At 50.0% G+C, this 22,301-nt stretch overlaps 1 protein-coding gene across 5 annotated transcripts in view; it reads left to right on the plus strand.

Annotated features, from left to right (window-relative positions):
* Positions 1-22,301, plus strand: part of LOC146050148 (death-associated protein kinase 2-like) — an 85,350-nt gene that overhangs the window by 26,394 nt on the left and 36,655 nt on the right. For all 5 annotated transcript variants that reach the window (XM_083167000.1, XM_083167002.1, XM_083167001.1 and 2 more), the window contains exons 2-3: positions 17,009-17,095; positions 19,872-19,998. The gene's annotated coding sequence lies outside the window, so the exon portion shown is untranslated. The remainder of the gene's footprint in view (positions 1-17,008; positions 17,096-19,871; positions 19,999-22,301) is intronic.

Here is a 22,301-nt window from a genome sequence, read left to right on the forward strand (position 1 = left end):
CAGGTGAGCCCTGCAGCTCATCGCTCTGCTTTTCCCACAGGGGAGTCCTGCAGCTCATCTCTCTGCTGTTCCCACAAGGGAGCCCTGCAGCTCATATCTCTCTGCTGTTCCCACAGGGGAGTCCTGCAGCTCATCTCTCTGCTGTCCCCACAGGTGAGCCCTTCAGCTCATCTATCTGCTGTTCCCACATGGGAGCCCTGTAGCTCATCTCTCTGCTGTTCCCACAGGGGAGTCCTGCAGCTCATCTCTCTGCTATTCCCACAGGGGAGCCCTGCAGCTCATCTCTCTGCTGTCCCCACAGTTGAGCCCTGCAGCTCATCTCTCTGCTTTTCCCACAGGGGAGTCCTGCAGCTCCTCTCGCTGCTGTTCCTACAGGTGAGCCCTGCAGCTCCCCTCGCTGCTGTCTGATGTACGCACACAGGCTGAATCATCCTGGCCGATCAGTATGAGATACACGAGGACACAAGGTGACGTGTGAATCAGCAGCAGATTGGTATCACACTATTCTCTCATCTCGGCTATCTGTATTATTCTGCCCATCTACAGACAATATTTATCTATCCCGGTTGGTTTCCTATTTAATAATGGAGAGCATGCATTGGCACAGCAACCAGCCAGGCAGTCGTGTATTATACCAACCTGTGCCCCCTCATGCTGGCTGCAGCAGCCCCTGGCACCACCTGTGAATCGCTACCATGGCACTGAAGCAGAATGTGGCTCATCCTAATAACAGACTGCCCATGTCTCACTGCTGCAGCCTCTGGTTATACACCCCAACCACGGCACATGGCATGCTGCTGTAGCTTGCAGATACCCCCACGCTGCCCCATGGGCATGCTACAGCAGGCTGTGCCCCCCTCCTCCCAAGGCACTTTCACAGTACAATACATTGCAGAAGGCTGGGTCCATCCCTATGTCCCATTTGTGTTATATTCCAGCAGGCTATGGTCCCCCAGGCCATGACATCTTCCAGCATCCTCTGGGCCTGTTACATTGCAGCAAGCTGTGTTACTCCATGACACCACTATTGGATGCTGCAACAGCCTGTGGATTCCCCATAGGCACATCTGCCTAATCTCCCGCATCCTGCAGGAGGCTCCCATATTTGTCATAAATCTCCTGATGCCCTGCATTGTACTCCTAGATTCCTCAGATTCTGCCACAAGTCATTGTATTGTAAGCACAGCGAGTTGCTGTAGCTGCTCAGTAGTCCCTGATAATGAATATCATTATCCACCCTTGTGGGAACTCCACACAGGCGAGAGAGATAGCAGAACAATGATCATACAGGGTCTTTCTTATCTGTGCTGGTGTGCACTGACCTATATAGTGCTGCTGCTTTTGCTGTTGGCTTTAAGGATAAGAGTTTTTACTAGTATTCCTTCTGTAGTTAGTTGGAGAACCCGTGTCCATACTGATTTGTCTAATGCTATAATGTTCTGGAAAACAGCACATAGTAGGTACTACTATGGTACTAGTATAGGTACTACTTGTAGGTAGTGCCTACAAGTTGCAGAAAGTCCAGTGTTCACAATAACATTTAATGCACCAAAAACACACTTCTATGCTTAGGGTTGAATTCAAACAAGGTCAAATTGCATTTGAGATTTATTGCATAAGCATTGCATTAATCATGTATACTGTGCTGAGTAAGAGGGAATGTAATATTATAGAGAATATATAGCTGCAAACAAGAAACCCGACATTGCAGACAGCAATGTTCGTATCGATACTTGCAAAACTTCCCAAAATATATTGTTACTAATGTTATATATAAATAACTCGCAACCAATGAGCATTTAAGCATAGACACGCCCATATGTGCAGCTAGACACGCCCTTTAAGCAGAGTGCGACACGCCCCCTCGCCGGCACATCCTACAGTAATCTCACTGATGTATGACCATGTGTTACTTCACAGTAGACTGGGTCCCGTCTCCCCAACCCCAGGAACGTTGCAGCAGGCGCCCCCCAATGGCGCAACGCAGCAGTCTGTGGGAGTGCTATGTGCCCAGTTCCTCCCTCGTCTACATTGTGTTTGCTGACTGATTATTCTGATGTGTAGGGATTACAGCTCCCATGGGATATCGCTGTGTGATATTACAGCTGGCCTAGGAAAATCATGTCCTATTCCCATGTACAACAGGATGGGGGGACTCCAGTGCCCCGGAGACTGGGCTCTGTACAACCCCGTATACCTTCCTTATAGCAGAGACACCAGACCCATTGCTTGCAGCTCCTAACATAAGCTGGAAGGATGACGGGCAGCTGATTGGTGGATATAAGTAGCAGCAGGTTATTCCTAGGTGTCAGTCCTCATAAATAGCCTGCGCTGTGCTGAGCTGAGCTACAGCATTGGTAGGAGCAATACCTTCCTCGCAGCATCCACGCTCCTCACCTTGGCCCTTATTCTGATCGGTGCGGATATATCCGCGTGCGTTCGGGCCGCCGATGTTTTGTGTCTGCGCATGTGCAGAGGCGTCTCTGCGCATGTGCGAGCGGGGCGTACGGCCAAATCCCGCATGATATGTGAACACTCCGAACAGGGGGTGGAGAGGGGCGTGAAGGGCTATTTGGGCTCATTACCATATGCATACGCCCCGCGTTTCATGGGAGTTCCCATAAAAACGCTGGGCGTACGTATGGTAATGCGGCCGTGACGCACGTGTAGGGGGCGGACATATGACATCGCCGGATGTCAGCTGCCCGCCCAGATCCCTGCTTTTGCACGGAGAAATGTCCGTGTGGTCTGAGGTTGCGGGAGCTGGCAGAACACTCGGTCCTGCATTCGATGGTCTGCGACCATCCAATGATGGGGGAGGTTCCCTTAGATGGAGGAGGTGTATTCCGTGAAAAATATACGTGCGGTCCGTTCGGCCAGCTTCTTACCGCATACGGACGGAGTTGGCGATCCATATGGAAGGCGGGGTTTCGCACGCACGGTCCTGGCCGCATAATCGGCTACGGCCGCACCTATCAGAATAAGGGCCCTTGTGACAATGTGCAGCATTATGGCCACATGTGCGCGGTGTCAGATTAGCTATCACCGCAGTCTTGTCATTGTCCCAGAAATCCTTCCCGATCACGGCGCCGTGCGGCGATGAGCAATTATTATTGGTAATAGGTCACTGTGCTGCACTGTGATGTCACTAATGACATCACCGTGTGACATCACCTATGTACGTTATTAACGCTAGTTGCACATAAGAGGCACCTCGCAAAATAAACCTGAACTAAAGGGTAACTTTCCCAAAAATCCTGGCATACCCATTTAGTGCGGTCGTTTTCAACCGGCTCTTCTGCCGATGAAGGTTCCACATCTGCGGAAAATACACGAAAAGGATTAGGTTGACAGTGTCTGCGTTGACAGTCATTAGGTTGACCACTATTGGTTGACAGGCAATAGGTCGACACATGGAAAAGGTCAATGTAGGTTGACATTGACAAAAGGTTGACACAAGCAAAAAATCGGCATGGAAATGGTCGACAAAGGAAATGGTTGACACATGTGTTTCACTTTTTGGCTTTCTATGTTGACATCTGTCGACATGGACACCATATAAGTGTAGCGCTTCCCCTCGCATGGCTCTCTGTGCTCGGCACTCTATGCCCACTTGTATAGCAAAGTACACAAAAAATAATTTATATGAAAAACTCATGTCAACCTTATTCATGTTGGCCATAAGCTTGTTGACCTATGGTATGTCAACCATTCTTAGTCACTGCCGACCATTAGTGGTCTACCTAGACATGGAGCCAGGGACCGCATACCGGTTATGGCTGGGCTAGCCACGCTCACCTACAATGTCCATAGTAACAGCACACGCTACCTGTAGGTCCTGCTGCTATTACGTACAGTATACGTATCAGTAATATTCCATTACCACATCATGTGGTGTTTTTCGCGTGACTTTAGTTCTGTTGCACAGACCCCCGTGGCGCTGTATTTCCAGCAGAGGGGCCACTGATACACAGCTTCCTTCCAAACACACAAAGTGCTATAAGCTCATTCTTCTGCCAGGATCTGAGGGAAATGTGCATTATCGCTAAGCAAACACATAGGCCGGGTGAGAACGGACACAACAGAATGTATGTAACACGGAAATTCTTTGGGATCGGTGTTTACATAAGAAGAGGGCGGGACTGGCGATCTATAGATTGGCGCAGTGGTCCTGTACAGATGCTTGTACGCGCAGTGTACTATACTAGTAACATTAAATGCATGGGCTGCTCCATACAGCAAGCCATAAACCAGGCATGTCTAACCTGCAGCCCTCCAGCTGTTGGGAAACTACACATCCCAGCATGCCTTGCCATAGTTTTAGCATTCCCTAATAGCAAAACTGTGGCAAGGCATGATGGGACTTGTAGTTTCTTAACAGCTGGAGGGCTGCAGCCATTGTGAATCTTTACATGGATCTCTACAATACACTGAAAGCTCCTTTTACCCACATTATACAGTGTTTGTCTATGTGTTGACGGTCGGAAGTTTGCCGTTAAGGAGCAGCAGTTTATGAGGTGGTCCATAGGTCGACGGATAATATGTCCACACCATGTGGTCAACCATACCTCTCAACATCTGTGTCTCACTAATCAAGACACTTGCGCCGCGCGTGTCCAAAAATGGGTGTGGCCTCACAAGATAGCATGTCCTCAGGCCACGCCCCCATTTCCCGCCGCTCTGTATTGCTGAATAGACGCTGAAGGCCCATGTGCACCACACACCCATTATAAATATGCCACTGCCAACTACAAAGTGGTGGGGTAGGAGCCATTAGCACATATAAACTTACATGTTAAGATGTCTGCATACCTCCCAACTTTGGAGGAGTCCAAGGAAGGACGCAGCTGCCGTGCACCGTCGGCGCGCCGGAAAATTCGGGGGCGTGGCCTAATTTTGGGGCATGGCCTATACTTGCGGCTCTCCCGCGAGGCCACGCCCCCATTTTGCCGCTATGGGGGCATGACGCAGAGGCTCTGTGAGCCTCTAGCCATGCTCCCAGCCCCCTGGCTGCGGGAATAGACGCTGTGCGCATGCGCACAGCGTTTATTCCCCGCTGCTTAGCAGCCGACAGGGGGGACTCCCAACAGCCCCCCCTCACCGCGGGACACTGCCGACTGCGGGAGGGACAGCGGGACAGGCCCTGATAATCGGGAATGTCCCGCTGTAATCGGGACTGTTGGGAGGTATGCGTCTGTTATATATGTGCTGGTATTTTTTATCCGGGATTGGCAGCACTGTGTCGATCACAGCCGCCATGCCCACCCGGTACTCTGCACTAGGTTTTCACATCCTTCTAAACCCACCACCAGACAGTGTGTACGCACCTTTACAGTATTGGTCTGTTACTGAACCGATTGCCGTCCCTTGGTCTAGAGGCCAAGACAATAAAAATCAAACATTTTCTTCACGCACCAGTTAGTGGAACCGCAATATATTGTTTTTCCTAAGGGTTAAATGTATAACGCTTGAATCCCCCCCTTAGAGGTGAGGAGCAGCATTAGACTTTTAATGTTTAGGATAGTAGGGGGCTTGTCTGCTGCCACTTTTGTCTGTTACACTGTCCAATATATGACCTGCGTTTATCCCATAGTTTCCTACCCTCCTGCATTCTGCAGGAGACTCCCTGAAATAACAGCAATCTCCCCCTCTCCCTCATTAAGGTGGCCATACATCAGAAAGATATTGTACCCAATCATACAATCTCAATTGATTGTAAAATGGATTGTATGCAGATTGTGTGCACATTGTGTGTCCAAAAACCACCAAGGACTGCCGGGTTATTGAAGGGAAATTGGACACAATCATGAGCGCAATCGTTCTTAAGATCGATCTTTCTGATGTATGGCCATCTTTAGTCTAGCAATCTCCCTCATGTCACGTAGCCCACATTACACTGTTACATTATTGGGGACAAAAGAAATGAGAGATAGATACATTTACATTGAATCATCAGCACCATTTCCCAGCACTTTACCAAGTATAGTAGCTCTTACTAACTGCTTTGTGGCTCATCTACATTTGGATAGAAGTCATTTAAGCTTCTAGGTGCCACGTTCACAATCTCTTTTTAAAATCTCTCAATAATGGAACTAGACACGCCCTGTGGGTGGAGTATGACACACCGTCTCAATGGGGGCACTGCGCAGATTTCTACTACCAACTATAATCTCCTTGAAACCAGTTTTCAAAAGTAGGCAAGTATGGTTTATCCCCTTCCCTGAATGTATGCTCCGGTCTTGCACATGTGACTGCGCAGTGCCTTCTGGGGGATTAACCCTTTCAGAACAAACAATTCTTCCAAAGTGCTATTGCATAACTTATGTAGAGCAGTTACTTGGCGGAGTACACCATTCCTATTAATCCCAGTAGGCTCCTTCCAGATGTTGGGGGTCAAAAGCTGGAGGGCGTAATCCATGTTCATTTAACCTCTCTGTTGCTGAAGATCAAAAGACGATAGCAGCAAATCAACACACGCTAAAAGACAGCGGGAGTAGGTATCCCTGAACATAAGAGCTTGCACTCTATTGCCAAGATCACATAGGATTTTGTGCTAATGCATTTTGTTTTACTTCTTACTGGATCTTATTGGCATTCTGCCGACGTACAGAGTCCCTCAAAGACTTTGTGGCGTCCCAAATAGCTCTGTATTTCAGAAAATGTGTATGAGGCCTCGCACATCTGTACGCAGAGTCTGGCGCAGCAAGGGTTACTGTGTATCTGGGATCTCTGCCGGTGGATAAGTGATTTCATACTGAAGCTGCCAGGTGTGGGGGCTCCTGCGTGCTTAACATGCATAGATCATGCAAGATATATTGTAGAGCTCTGTAACTAACAATGGGGGAGAGCTATCAAAACTTGGAGAGAGAGTGAGAGGATTATTAGCCCATACCACACGCTCCGGGTGCACTATGCTGGCCCCGCCCTCTTAATGTGTGATGTCACGCACAGGGGGCCGGGCCCCGACACCCGGACACTACAGCAGTCTCCGGAGTCTGGGCCACTGTAGTAGGCAGCAAGGGCGTAACTACCAGAGGTGCAGGGGGTGCAGCTGCTTTGGGGCCCAGAGCTGAAGGGGGCCCATCTTCCCTGTTTAAGTTAAATGTGTAATATATATTTATCACCATTGTTTGCTATATAAGGGCCTTTATCAACTTTTGCTACGTGGCCTACAAATATCTAGTTATGCCCTTGGTAGACAGTAGGGGGGGGGGGGGGGGCACTGCCGCGCTACTGGCTGCAGAGTGCTGTTCCATGCATCCTGCAAGCCAGAAGGGCAGGCAACAGTGCACCCATGAAGCCTCTGCGCTCTGTGTGGCGCACTTCTCACCCACACCTAGTTATGGCGCTGTACCAATGAATATGCTTCTAACTGGCATTTTTTCCAGGCAGTGCTAGACAAATGAAAGTTAGAAGCTTATTGGCTGAGGTGAGAAACCTCTCCTTTATCTCCCCTCCCAAAATCTGGCAGCATGAAGGAGGGCCACCTGAGTCTTCAGCCATAAAGGGGGCGTGGCATCACAGGAAGGGGTGTGGCCTAACAACAGGCTGGCATTTACAGTACTATCTCGAGCCCCCCCCCCCCCCCCCCCCCCCCTCTAACTTCTCTGTTTGGGTCCTACACCTATTCTCAGAGTTGGAGACCCTGCTGCCACCCAGTTCCCTGTTCTTAGGTGACAGAAGTGGAACTCCAAGAGTTTTTTTTTTTTAAGCTGCAGCCTGTCCACAACTAGGTTGGGTGTGCTGCATGGTCAGAGATGCTACAGTACATACCACTTTATATACTCGGACCCTGTCTGTTCTGGACAACAGCTGAACCTCTTGACCATGCCGATGCAAGCTTTCACGCATAGAATTGCTGCCACATAGCTGTCTAATTAGATATTGGAATGAATGTGGTGCACACATCTATCTGAAGTGGCCACTCACTGAGTATATATCACTGCTGCCTTTAAATGTTAGTTATTTTATTTTGCCAATACCAAGTCATAAGAATACAGCCTGTCCATTAATTTGGGCTAGTGACTATTTCCTGATGAATAGGTTCTCAAACTCGGTCCTCAGGACCCCACGCAGCGCATGTTTTCCAGGTCTCCTCACTGAATCACAAGTGAAATAATTAGCTCCACCTGTGGATATTTAAAATTGTGTCAGTCAGTAATGAGTGCACCTGTTCAGCTGGTAGGAGCTATGGATTATGTGTGAGTGAGTAATGAGTTCACGTGTTCAGCTGGTAGGAGATCTGGAATATGTGTTGGTAAGTAATGAGTGTACCTACTGGGTGATGAGGAATATGTGTGAGTGAGTAAGTAATGAGTGCACCTGTTCAGCTGGTAGGAGATGTGGAATATGTGTTGGTGAGTAATGAGTGCACCTGTGCGATGTGGAATATGTGTTGGTGAGTAATGAGTGCACCTGTGCGATGTGGAATATGTGTTGGTGAGTAATGAGTGCACCTGTGCGATGTGGAATATGTGTTGGTGAGTAATGAGTGCACCTGTGCGATGTGGAATATGTGTTGGTGAGTAATGAGTGCACCTGTGCGATGTGGAATATGTGTTGGTGAGTAATGAGTGCACCTGTGCGATGTGGAATATGTGTTGGTGAGTAATGAGTGCACCTGTTCAGCTGGTAGGAGATATGGAATATGTGTTGGTGAGTAATGAGTGCACCTGCGCACCTGCTGGATGATCTGGGAAAGGCGTAGCAGAGAACTGAATACATCTGTTCATCTTCTGACCTGCCCGTAGGGTTACCACCTAGTCCCTTTAATTCCGGACACATATTAATTACACAGGTTCTGTGGCTGGCTGACTTCAAGACTCCACTTCACCTGATTTTAAACTGCCACAGAACCTGTGTAATTAACATGTGTCCGGAATTAAAGGGACTAGGTGGTAACCCTACCTGCCCGGGATGGAGGGCCATGGCCTTCATTTAGGATACAACCCGCAGTTTCTCATCGATCGGGAAACTGTGTAGGACTGGTCCTATATTGCTCGCATTGTAATTTTGGCATAGCGGGGATATGGCGCAGTGGCATAGTCGGGTGTGGGCGATAGCAGGACTGCACCATCGAGGTCCCAGCCCCTGCTATACCATGCTAAGATCACTGGTATTGGAAAGTGGGGGCAAGACTACTATCACATCTTTGGACTGGGATACCGGACACACCAGTAAGAAGCCTTCTAGGATAAGCGGCACGTCAGAATCAGATAAGTATAATTGTGTACAGCTGGGCCTGTATCTGCCAGACTCCGCTAACTTCTGTTCATTGCTATTACAAGGAGGTTTTGGCACATGATACAGTGGAGCGTAACATTGGGGCTGATTCTAGACAATTTATATCCCAGTGCAAACACAGTGTCCTCTCCCCCATAGACCTGGATGTTTCAAAACAGATCGGGGATGGGATGTAATGCTGCCCAAGTCCAGCAGCCTTGTGGAGGCCAGCCAGACTCCAACATTGTTTTTTAAAGGGGCAAATTTGCAGGCACATTGCTAAAGAGCGAGCGCTTGGCTCCACAGCGATGGCATCACACGTGACCGGCAGCCACCTAGCTGCGTAGCCAGGCCGGTTGTGTGTGGTGTCATGCAGCCGCCATCACCCTTCCCTGGAGCAGCCAAGGCCACTCCAAGAAAACACAGCGTCCCACAACGCTGCATCATCGCCCTGTCAGCCCCCCCCCCCCCCTGCATTATGCCCCCCCATCATGAGTCAATTGCAGTTTAAGTGTTCGTGGCCTGGCGCATGCGCAGATCTCTGTAACTCGCACACCATGATTCTCAGAGATCTGCGCATGTGCCATTCCGTGATCTGTGTCTGAATTAGGCCCTATCGCTTGTCCGGGAGTTTTGTACTTGTAGAGAATGTGACTGACACTTTAGCAAACTTTTTGAAATGATGCAGTGCAGGTGTTTCCCATAGCAACCAGTCTAATTCTGTAGTTTTTTTTTAAATATATATTCTATACTATTATATACTAGATCTAAGCCTGTCGACCTTCATAGGGTGGACCTAGTGACTATGGGCCTTATTCTAGTTCACTCTTTCTGACAAAATCCTTCTTAGATGGACAAAACCTTGTGCACTGCAGGTGGGGCAGATGTAACATGTGCAGAGAGAATTAGATTTGGGTGAATTATTTTGTTTCTGTGCAGGGTAAATACTGGCTGTTTTATTTTTACACTGCAATATAGATCTCACTTTGAAGTAAAATCCCACCCAAATCTAATTCTCTCTGAACAAGTAACATCTGCCCCACCTGCGGTGCACATGGTTTTGTTCATCTATAGCCCTTTACACGCTTAGATTTGCTTTAGATTTGATTTTCTTTAAGATCTGGCATTAGATCATCCCATTCGATTTGGCATTAGATCTGTACTTTTGCATTCGATTCGATTTCGATTTCACAATGTACTCATTTGATTTACTGGATCGAATTTGAGATTTCCTTGGCTGCACAGTAGATTTTTCTATTCGCTTTTGAGAAAACGGGAGCGCGCATCGAACCGAATGCAGATCGAAAGTGTCCTAAAAACCATTCGATGTGGATTCGATTTTGCTTCTATAAGCAAAATTGAATCGAAAACAGGGGAAAATCTAAACGTGTGTACAGGGCTTAAGAAGGATTTTGTCAGAGTGAACTAGAATAAGGCCCCATATCCCTGCCTGCTCTCCCTGGGGTAAATGTATTAAGATGGGAGTTCTGTTGTAGATGGGATGTTGCTATTGGCAACCAACAGAATCTACTACTTCTTTATTTAGAACCTTCTGGAAGATAATCTATAGAATCTGATTGGTTGCTATGGGTATCATCTCATCTCCAACAGAACTCCCCCACCGTCCGGAACCGTCTTAGGTATAAGTCTGAATAAGTGCCCCAATATGATGTGCGTGTGTATACTGTATATGTTTATATATATATATATATATATATATATATATATTCACTTGTTGACCTTGACAAAGGGACGTATTAAGCCGCGAAACATTGGTCTATTCCGCATGGGTCCTTAAACTGCGGCCCTCCAGATGTTGTGAAACTACAAATCCCAGCATGCCTTGCCACAGTTTGAACACTCCCTTATAGCAAAACTAAGGCAAGGCATGCTGGGATTTGTAGTTTCACAACATCTGGAGGGCCGCAGTTTGAGGACCCATGAACACGTGCAAGCTGGAGTTTCCCCTGTAAGTGCCTGATCCAGTCCCTGATCACACGTTCCATATGTGATGTGTCCGCGCTGCTGCTGGCCGTGGGCCAGGTGCTTGGAGTAATTGGTTTCTATGAGGCGGCTCCTGGGAATGAGGAAGGATAGGGCTGTGCTTGTCTCCTACAATGCAATCAAAGCCTACTGCGTCTCATGTACATTCGGCTCAATTCAGCAATGACTGTGTCCCAAGAGCTTGCAGTCCATTTGCTTCAGATTTGGCTTTCGCTCTCAGGACGTGGCTTAAAATTCAAGTCGGACGGTCACTTTGGCGCCTGGAAGATGGCCACAAATATTCACTGATATGTTGGCCCTCTATGACTGGCCTTGGATTTGTGCGTATGCGACAGGCGGCTTTATCACCTGGTCCTCACAACATGACCCTGTGGTAAACCATTACACGTGGATTTCTGACATTCCCGGCATACCGACACGTCGCCCTCCCGCCTTGTGACCCTGAATGGACGTTTTGCGCTGCTAGATACGATGAGCTATGAAATTAAAGTGAACCGATATTCTTAGTGATTTGTAATCCGTTACTTATGTATTGCATTAATCTGATTATTCCATATTGTATCCGAGAACCCCAACATTTCTGAGGTACCCCTCCCCCAGCAATCTGCGCTATGGTATATGATCAGCCTTTGCACTCTGACTCCTAATTTTACGCAAAACGTTAATCTGCATATTTTTTTCGACCATTTTCTTTTGTGTCTTTCGTGCACTTTCTATAAACACAGACATTAGATATAGATTTATTACATGGAGCATAATCAAGGCGACATCCGTCCTCCTTTAGGGGCGCATTTATCATTCTATTGCGATGCCGGCGTGATGATATCGCCGGGCATCGCATTGCGGTATCATCTGATACCGCCGAGATGTGTCATTATGGGGACGCAGGGACAGGGCTCCGAAAGGAGCCCGTCCCTGCGAAGCCCTGACCCGGAAGCCGGGGGGTCTGCGCATGCGCGGTTATGCGCTGACCCCCGCCGACCTCTCTGACCGCACTGCCCTGCTCGGCAGTGCGATGTGTAGCCATAGGCTACAATGGGCTATCGCCATAACAGAATGGCGATAGCCCAGGGGTGCGATGCCGGGCTGCCCGATGTTGATACATCGGGCAGCTTTGCATCCTCCATAGAAACCTATGGGGGATGCGGCCGGCGGCGGTGCAGGGGGGGATCGCAGCAGGGATCGGAGATTCCTGCTGCGGTCCCCTGTGATACATTTCAGTGATACATAATATGTAATAACGGGTGGTTTCGGGGATTTAGCCGCAAATGTTACTTGATAAATGCGCCCCTTAGGGAGGACAGTCCTTCTTTTTTAAGTTCTGTCTTCCCTTGAAAAGTGTCCTCCTTTATTGCCCTTAATAACATTGCAGCGGTGGAGGCTTCTGTGGTCAGACCTCTCTGATCGCACAGTGCTGTTCCTTTCTCGGGCTCAAAGAGTATCTTCTGCACATGCACAGAAGCAATGTACGTGGCCATAATATAGTAGCCACATTGGAGCTGCTGTGCACAACTGCCTGCACGCCCACAGCAGCACCCTGCGTCTCTAAGTCCAGCATGCCCAGCCCAGGCCCTGTCTCAGAGGAGAAGGTAAGAGACAGCCCATGAATCCCCACGCAAGTGTCTGTGTGTGTGTGTGTGTGTGTGTGTGTGTATGTGTGTGTGTGTGTGTGTGTGTGTGTGTATATATATATACAGGAAGGGGCTTTCTGAAAATACTGTGCGGGTTTCTGGGCCTAGGGCCTGACAGGGACATTTACGGGTGCGGCCCCGCTGACAGATCTGTTCCTGCCTGCTTGGGGCTCATTAGTGTCAGGCAGATAGAAAGGTTTGAGTAATATATAGCATTTTCTTATAGACAGGAGTCTGATCTGTTGATATTATCTCTGTAATGGTCAGGGGTCTAGTTACATACTAACCCCAGAAGGGTGGGCAAGCCTCCCACATTTAGCGGGTCCCCCTGCATCAGTCTCGCACTCCCTCCCTCTTCCAATCAAATATCGGCATTCATGGCTCACTGGGGAGTGAGAGGAGCTAAAATTATGCAAATCATGTAATTTAGAACCACCGGCTCCCTGAGGAGCAGCGAAGCACGGCATTCACAGGAAAGGGGCAGGGCTTAATAACAGAGCCCCACCCCCAGAAAAGAGGAAGAGCGTCTCCTCTACAGGCTTCTCCGGGAGAGGAGACACTTAAAGTAGGCAGTGGCGGATTCAGGGGGGGGGCACCCGGGCACGTGCCCCCCTGTCATTTATTTTGTAGATGAGGACCAGAGCTTTCCAACGAGCCCAGCCCCATGTCTCTAGCCCCCCGGGAACCGGAGATATCGCCTGGCAAAGCTGTAACATTTTTTCCCCATAGGATAATATGGGACCCGTCAATTCCGACCCCCACCCAGTTCCGACGGCTGCCAGTTCCCTCCCTGGCTTGTGGTTGATGTCATTCAATTCCAAATCGCTGGGCCTTCAATATGGTACCAGGATGGTCCATATAGGTCAATCGGTTCCAGAGATATAGCGTGTAAATCGATTTTTTTTTTTAAATGTAATTTCATGGCTGTTCATGTTCTTTGAGGGCAGATTACTCTGGAACCAAACTCACTGGACCAAAATCATTCAAAGCCCACTCAAAAGTTCTTCAATATGATACTTGTCTCATGTAAATGGGTCAGTTAGTTCCGAAGATATATAAATGAGATAACTGGTTAAAGGGGGTGAGGGGTGATTTTCTCTCCCCCTCACACCAGAAAATGCAGGGACTAGGCTGGTGTAAAAGGGGCCAACCTGGGAATGCATTTTCTGGTGTGAAATGGGTATTATTTCAAATAGCTGGGACCTGCAGTGCTCGAAATTCAGCCAGGCTCTGCCACTGTCAGTGGCTATCACTTCTGCCTGGCGGCGGCTGTCCCCCATTTACCACGAGCATGTATTCCCCATTGGCAATGAGCATGTAATCCCACATGGCAACGAGCATGGAACCTCTGGCAATGAGCATGGAACCCTTGGCAATGAGCATGTAGATAAGCAGCACTTACTGTATGTAGCATAATTTTTAAGGCATTATGGTGTTTGGCATAATACATAATGGACATCATGCCGTGTAACTTAACGTGCAATGGACATTATGGTGTCAATGTTTAATGCGCGCCTTTGGTGGACAATGTCCCTGTTTATGAAGCGTATTGTGAATTTTGTCTTAATCTGTGTGGCATTATGTGAATTCTGGCTCAATCCGTGTGGCATTATGTGAATTTTGTCTCAATCCGTGTGGCATTATGTGAATTTTGGCTCAATACATGTGGCATTATGTGAATTTTGGCTCAATCCATGTGGCATTATGTGAATTTTGGCTCAATCCATATGGCATCTTATGAATTTGGCTCAATCCGTGTGGCATTATGTGAATTTTGGCTCAATCCATTTGGCATTATGTGAATTTTGGCTCAATCCATTTGGCATTTTGTGAATTTTGGCTCAATCCATTTGGCATTATGTGAATTTTGGCTCAATCCATTTGGCATTTTGTGAATTTTGGCTCAATCTGTGTGTTATTATGTACATTTTGGCTCAATCTGTGTGGCATTGTGTGAATTTTGACACAATCCATGTGGCATTGTTTGAATTTTGGCTCATTCCATTTGGCATCATGTGTAAGGGGCAAGTATAATGGGGTCTAGTATTTTGTAGCATAATGTGTAGAAGTTGTATATGGTGTTGTACACTCCACTCAAGGACATGCCCCCTGTTGAGTGGCCAGACCCCCTTTTCCAGAGCTCGCCTTCGGCGCGCGCACAACTACATCCTTCACTTTTGTTGCCATGGTGGGCCTATTTTTAATCCCATTGCCACCCTCTCTCTGCCGCTCTCTTAGCATGTACACTGGCACCACTAACACTGGCCCTCACTCACCTAAACCCTCTTTTATCATGGTGCCCCCCCTGTCATTTTATCCTGGATCCGCCCCTGAAAGTAGGCAAGTAATGGTCTATAAACCAAACCTTGGAGAGAGATAAAGTGGATTAGATAAAAGTACCAACCAATCAGATACTATGCCTTGGAGAGTGATCCAATTAATGTCTCTGCTTTATCACTCTCCATGGCTTAGTAAATAGACCCCTTGTTTTCCTAATTCCTATTCCATTATTGGACCTGTCAGTATAATTGGGTGTAAGCAGTTTAGCATTGGTGCACATGTCACAGCGTCATGTGACTGCTCGTGTGCTGCTGCCACCTCATTGCTGGACTGTTACATTATAATTGGCTATCCTGTGTCATAGATAACGTCCGTCACGTGGCTGAGCACCTGGGAGATGTGTGATCATTACACTTATTAATGTATCTAGTGCATGCAGCTGGTTCTAAGTTATTTTATTATATGTCTGTGTATTAGGACAGATGACTGTATTATGGAGGAGGCAGGGATTTGTGTATGACAAGGTCTGAGTACTAAAATGTGCAGAGAGGTCTGTATATTAGGAAATAGGGAGCGCGCTATAAGGAGAGGGGAGCCCCGCGTCCTGGTGCCTGTGTAATGTGAGGAGAGGGGAGCCCCGCGTCCTGGTGCCTGTGTAATGTGAGGAGAGGGGAGCCCCGCGTCCTGGTGCCTGTGTAATGTGAGGAGAGGGGAGCCCCGTGTCCTGATCCCTGTGTAATGTGAGGAGAGGGGAGCCCCGCGTCCTGATCCCTGTGTAATGTGAGGAGAGGGGAGCCCCGAGTCCTGATGCCTGTGTAATGTGAGGAGAGGGGAGCCCCGCGTCCTGATGCCTGTGTAATGTGAGGAGAGGGGAGCCCCGCTTCCTGATGCCTGTGTAATGTGAGGAGAGGGGAGCCCCGCGTCCTGGTGCCTGTGTAATGTGAGGAGAGGGGAGCCCCGCGTCCTGGTGCCTGTGTAATGTGAGGAGAGGGGAGCCCCGCGTCCTGGTGCCTGTGTAATGTGAGGAGAGGGGAGCCCCGCGTCCTGGTGCCTGTGTAATGTGAGGAGAGGGGAGCCACGCGTCCTGATCCCTGTGTAATGTGAGGAGAGGGGAGCCCCGCGTCCTGATCCCTGTGTAATGTGAGGAGAGGGGAGCCCCGAGTCCTGGTGCCTGTGTAATAGGAGGAGAGGGGACACCCGCGTCCTGATGCCTGTGTAATGTGAGGAGAGGGGAGCCCCGCGTCCTGATGCCTGTGTAATGTGAGGAGAGGGGAGCCCCGCGTCCTGGTGCCTGTGTAATGTGAGGAGAGGGGAGCCCCGCGTCCTGTTGCCTGTGTAATGTGAGGAGAGGGGAGCCCCGCGTCCTGTTGCCTGTGTAATGTGAGGAGAGGGGAGCCCCGCGTCCTGATCCCTGTGTAATGTGAGGAGAGGGGAGCCCCGCGTCCTGGTGTCTGTGTAATGTGAGGAGAGGGGAGCCCCGCGTCCTGGTGCCTGTGTAATGTGAGGAGAGGGGAGCCACGCGTCCTGGTGCCTGTGTATTAGCATATAATGTTACAGTATCTGTTACAGTATCTGTCTGTGAGGAGCGTCCTTGGCTCACGTCCCGGCTGGCACTAGACCTCTGCCCTCTGTCACTAGGCACTATGTATTTTTACCTTGTGCCTCCCTCTCTGAGGTGAGAGGTTTGGGAGGGATCCAGCTGAGGGAGCGGCATAGCTCTGTACGTGAGGCCAGATGCTGAGGGGCAGAGGGGGCATCCTTGTGCCCAGATAGTGATATTTCTTAGGCTTTTGCTGAATATTGAGGATTATTTGTACAAATGTTACATGTAATGCAGCCATTGCTCATACCCGCTCTCTCCTGTCACACAGGACGCCCCGCTGTGAATGTGATGCAGATTTTCCGCTGGCTTTCCCTGAATAGGTGACATCTGCTGTGCTGAAGAGACCTGGCGTGAGGTACAGTAACACATTGTTTCCACGGCTGCCATGTGGACCAGCTTACTGTATATTTATCCCAGTCCTGCCCATACACTGTGCACGTACCCCCAGTCCTGCCCGTACACTGTGCACGTACCCCCAGTCCTGCCCGGACACTGTGCACGTACCCCCAGTCCTGCCTGTACACTGTGCACGTACCCCCAGTCCTGCCCGGACACTGTGCTCGTACCCCCAGTCTTACCTGGACACTGTACATGTACCCCCGTCCTGCTCGGACACTATGAACATACCCCCAGTCCTGCTCGGACGCTGTGCACGTACCCCCAGTCCTGCCCGGACACTGTGCTCGTACCCCCAGTCCTGCCCGGACACTGTGCTCGTACCCCCAGTCCTGCCCGGACACTGTGCTCGTACCCCCAGTCCTGCCCAGACACTGTGCACGTACCCCCAGTCCTGCCTGTACACTGTGCACGTACCCCCAGTCCTGCCCGGACACTGTGCTCGTACCCCCAGTCTTACCTGGACACTGTACATGTACCCCCGTCCTGCTCGGACACTATGAACATACCCCCAGTCCTGCTCGGACGCTGTGCACGTACCCCCAGTCCTGCCCATATGCTACCCACAGTCCTGTTTGCACCCTGTACATGTACCCCCAGTTCTGCCCGCACCCTGTACATGTACCCTCAGTTCTGCCCGCACCATGTACATGCACCCCCAGTCCTGCCTGCACCCTGTACATGCACCCCCAGTCCTGCCTGCACCCTATACATGCACCCACAGTCCTGCCCGCACCCTGTACATGTACCCACAGTCCTGCCTGCACCCTGTACATGCACCCCCAGTCCTGCCTGCACCCTGTACATGCACCCCCAGTCCTGTCTGCACCCTGTACATGCACCCCCAGTCCTGCCCGGACACTGTGCATGTACCCCCAGTCCTGCCTGCACCCTGTACATGCACCCCCAGTCCTGCCTGCACCCTGTACATGCACCCCCAGTCCTGCCCGCACCCTGTACATGCACCCCCAGTCCTGCCTGCACCCTGTACATGTACCCACAGTCCTGCCTGCACCCTGTACATGCACCCACAGTCCTGCCCGCACCCTGTACATGTACCCACAGTCCTGCCTGCACCCTGTACATGCACCCACAGTCCTGCCCATATGCTACCCACAGTCCTGTTTGCACCCTGTACATGCACCCCCAGTCCTGCCTGCACCCTGTACATGCACCCACAGTCCTGCCCGCACCCTGTACATGTACCCACAGTCCTGCCTGCACCCTGTACATGCACCCACAGTCCTGCCCGCACCCTGTACATGTACCCACAGTCCTGCCTGCACCCTGTACATGCACCCCCAGTCCTGCCCATATGCTACCCACAGTCCTGTTTGCACCCTGTACATGCACCCCCAGTCCTGCCCGCACCCTGTACATGCACCCCCAGTCCTGCCTGCACCCTGTACATGCACCCACAGTCCTGCCCGCACCCTGTACATGTACCCACAGTCCTGCCTGCACCCTGTACATGCACCCCCAGTCCTGCCTGCACCCTGTACATGTACCCACAGTCCTGCCTGCACCCTGTACATGCACCCCCAGTCCTGCCCATATGCTACCCACAGTCCTGTTTGCACCCTGTACATGCACCCCCAGTCCTGCCTGCACCCTGTACATGCACCCCCAGTCCTGCCTGCACCCTGTACATGCACCCCCAGTCCTGCCTGCACCCTGTACATGCACCCCCAGTCCTGCCCGCACCCTGTACATGCACCCACAGTCCTGCCCGCACCCTGTACATGTACCCACAGTCCTGTTTGCACCCTGTACATGCACCCCCAGTCCTGCCCGCACCCTGTACATGCACCCCCAGTCCTGCCTGCACCCTGTACATGCACCCACAGTCCTGCCCGCACCCTGTACATGTACCCACAGTCCTGCCTGCACCCTGTACATGCACCCCCAGTCCTGCCTGCACCCTGTACATGCACCCCCAGTCCTGCCTGCACCCTGTACATGCACCCCCAGTCCTGCCTGCACCCTGTACATGCACCCCCAGTCCTGCCTGCACCCTGTACATGCACCCCCAGTCCTGCCTGCACCCTGTACATGCACCCCCAGTCCTGCCTGCACCCTGTACATGCACCCCCAGTCCTGCCCGCACCCTGTACATGCACCCCCAGTCCTGCCCGCACCCTGTACATGCACCCACAGTTCTGCCTGCACCCTGTACATGCACCCCCAGTCCTGCCTGCACCCTGTACATGCACCCCCAGTCTTGCCCGCACCCTGTACATGCACCCACGGTCCTGCCCGCACCCTGTACATGCACCCCTGGTCCTGCCCTCACCCTGTACATGCACCCCCAGTCCTGCCCGCACCCTGTACATGCACCCCCAGTCCTGCCCGCACCCTGTACATGCACCCACAGTCCTGCCCGCACCCTGTACATACACTCACAGTCCTGCTCACACTCTGACATCATGTAATAAGTACAGATTAGTAAATGACTTCCATTAGGTGTTTGCAGACTCCTCAGAAATGTGAGATGTATTTTGGTGTCCACGTGAGGCACCTAATACACCTCATCCGAACATTGGCAGGAACCCAGCTCTGCCTTAACTACACCTCTATATTCTCCTCCCTCCGCCCGGTCATGGTCACACGGTCATAAGGAAGACGTCTGTTATTATAGTATGATTAGAATGCACTAATTCCGCTTCTGGGAGAGTACAGCAAGAGTTCATCTAAACTATTTGTCAGCATTCCGTTTGTTTCCGTTATACTCTCAGGACCTGTACAGATCTCCCGGCTTACTCTAACGCCAAACATCGCCATCGGCCAGTCGCTTGGGTACACGGTACAGGACAGCACGGAGTTGCCGGGTCATGTATTGAATATTACAGAGCTGCTGAAAGAGTAAGTACGCAGGTGCCCCAGGGGCCAAACGTCTCGTTTCTACGCTGTAACTTGAATGAACTTGTCTGCTTGCACATGTCCCTTCACTCCGAGTTCTACAGGAACACATATACTATAGTAACTTCTTCACCTGTCCCCCTTAAGAATGTTTGAGCCATCTCCCCCTCAGGATATGTACCATGAGGTCTAACCGACTTTTCCTAGAGCTGCTAAATCTATGTTTTAATGTATAATCAAGAATCCTACAGAAATCCCTGTTGCGTTTGATAGAAGTTCCTAATTGAGACACTTGAGTTTTATTTGTTTGTTGTCTTCCAGTTTATTTCTTTTTGTTTTTATTGTTTAATGTAATTGTTCCGGCATTCTGTTACTGTTCCAGTATTATTATGTCACTGTTCCGGCATTATTCTTTTACTGTTCCGGCATTATTATGTCACTGTTCCGGCATTATTATGTCACTGTTCCGACATTGTATTACTGTACCGGCATTATTATGTTACTGTGCTGGCATTATGTTACTGTACCGGTATTATTCTCTTACTGTTCCGGCATTATTACGTCACTGTTCCGACATTGTATTACTGTACCGGCATTATTATGTTACTGTGCTGGCATTATGTTACTGTACCGGTATTATTCTCTTACTGTTCCGGCATTATTCTCTTACTGTTCCGGCATTATTACGTCACTGTGCCTGCATTATGTTTCTGTTCCGGCATATTATGTTATTGTGTCGGCATTATTATGTTACTGTACCATTACTTTCTCTTTTAATTGTTACACCTCAGTTATACGATCCCTACATGCTATTACAGTAAGGGGTCAGCAAACTAGAAATACCGGTAGAACCTGAACTTTAGGCGGGTTAGTAAATCTGTCTACACTACAGACGATTCCTGCCCATGTGTCTGTGTATCACTACGGGGTGTTGCGTTCACTGCATAGTGAATATGACATTGCGTGAGATTTACTAGGGATACCCTGCCGGCAAACAACCAACCAGTTAGGTCATATAATTGTTGGCCGATGACTTGGTTGAGTGAAAACAGTGGTTAAGTTCCGTATCCTCGGTTACAGAGTAATTACCATACACACATACACAGTGGCTATGGAAGGGATAAGTAGTGTTCTATGGTCCTTCTTCTTAGCAGTGCACCAGCCTGAGGATGTGCTTACTGCTCTGAGGGCAGGGGGACGTCAAACCTTGGCGTGAGCTAAAGAGGAGAGAGATACAGTATCAACTAATCAGCTCCTAACTGTAATTTTTACAGACTGTGGGGTAGGTAAGCCACATACACACTAGAAGGTCACAGCTGGGTGAATTGAGGATACACACCATATCGTTCAGTGATGCCACCAGGATCAACTGAACATTGATTGACAGTCATGGCTCTGAAGCTGGCCATACACTACTGTGATTTCTCGCAGCAGTGTACACCCAGCCGATTCCCCGTGAGCCACCCAGGACCTTCCCGGGCGGCAGGGTCAAATGCGATCCAGCACAAGTTGTCCTTTAACTTTTGATGGATCACATCAGATCCCTATTTCCCCACCCGGTCCGCCGCCGGAAGGGAGGTTGGCGGTCGGACGTGAGACCTGCATGCTGACCTCCGATTTGGGTCCGATGCACACGGGACCTCGCATCGGACCTGTGGGGACATCACACTGACCCGATTTGGGCTGATTTCCTGGCCTAGAACGGGTAAAATCCCCCAAATTGAGTTAGTGTATGGGGGCCTTGACAGTGATCATCAGTGAAGGGGAGTCGGTGAAGCAGGAAACGTAAGTGCGGCCATAATACAATGTACCCCATAAACTCTACAGAGTACTGTGAGGCAGCAATGCTGACCACTAAACCAACAGCGCATGCTGTAAAGTCAAGACCTAGGCATGGTATAGTAACCTCATTCGGTACTTGTGTATTATAGCGGCGCCCATCGCATCGTATACCATAAGGCATACGATTGTATGCGATGCGATATCGCGTGATGTTGTACAATGCGATGGGATGCGATTATAAATTGTATAAGCACCCTAATCGGTGCTTACAATGTTAAATGCACCCCCACGCCACCCCCCACTATAAACGTGAACCCGAAGTGTGGCGAGCGCAGCGAGCCCACGAGGGGCGGCGGTACGCGTCCTACGACCTTTTCATACCCCCACTATCCACGTCGGTGTGGAGTTGATTTTATATAGTGTGGCGAGCCACCGAGCCTGAAGCGTGGCGAGCGGACGCGCATAACTTCACAGGTATACACGTCCCCTTGTGGGGCTCGCTGCGCTCGCCACGCTTCGGGCTT

This window comes from Crinia signifera, chromosome 12 (assembly GCF_055691185.1).
Source record: "Crinia signifera chromosome 12, ASM5569118v1, whole genome shotgun sequence".
Taxonomy (NCBI): Eukaryota; Metazoa; Chordata; class Amphibia; order Anura; family Myobatrachidae; genus Crinia; species Crinia signifera.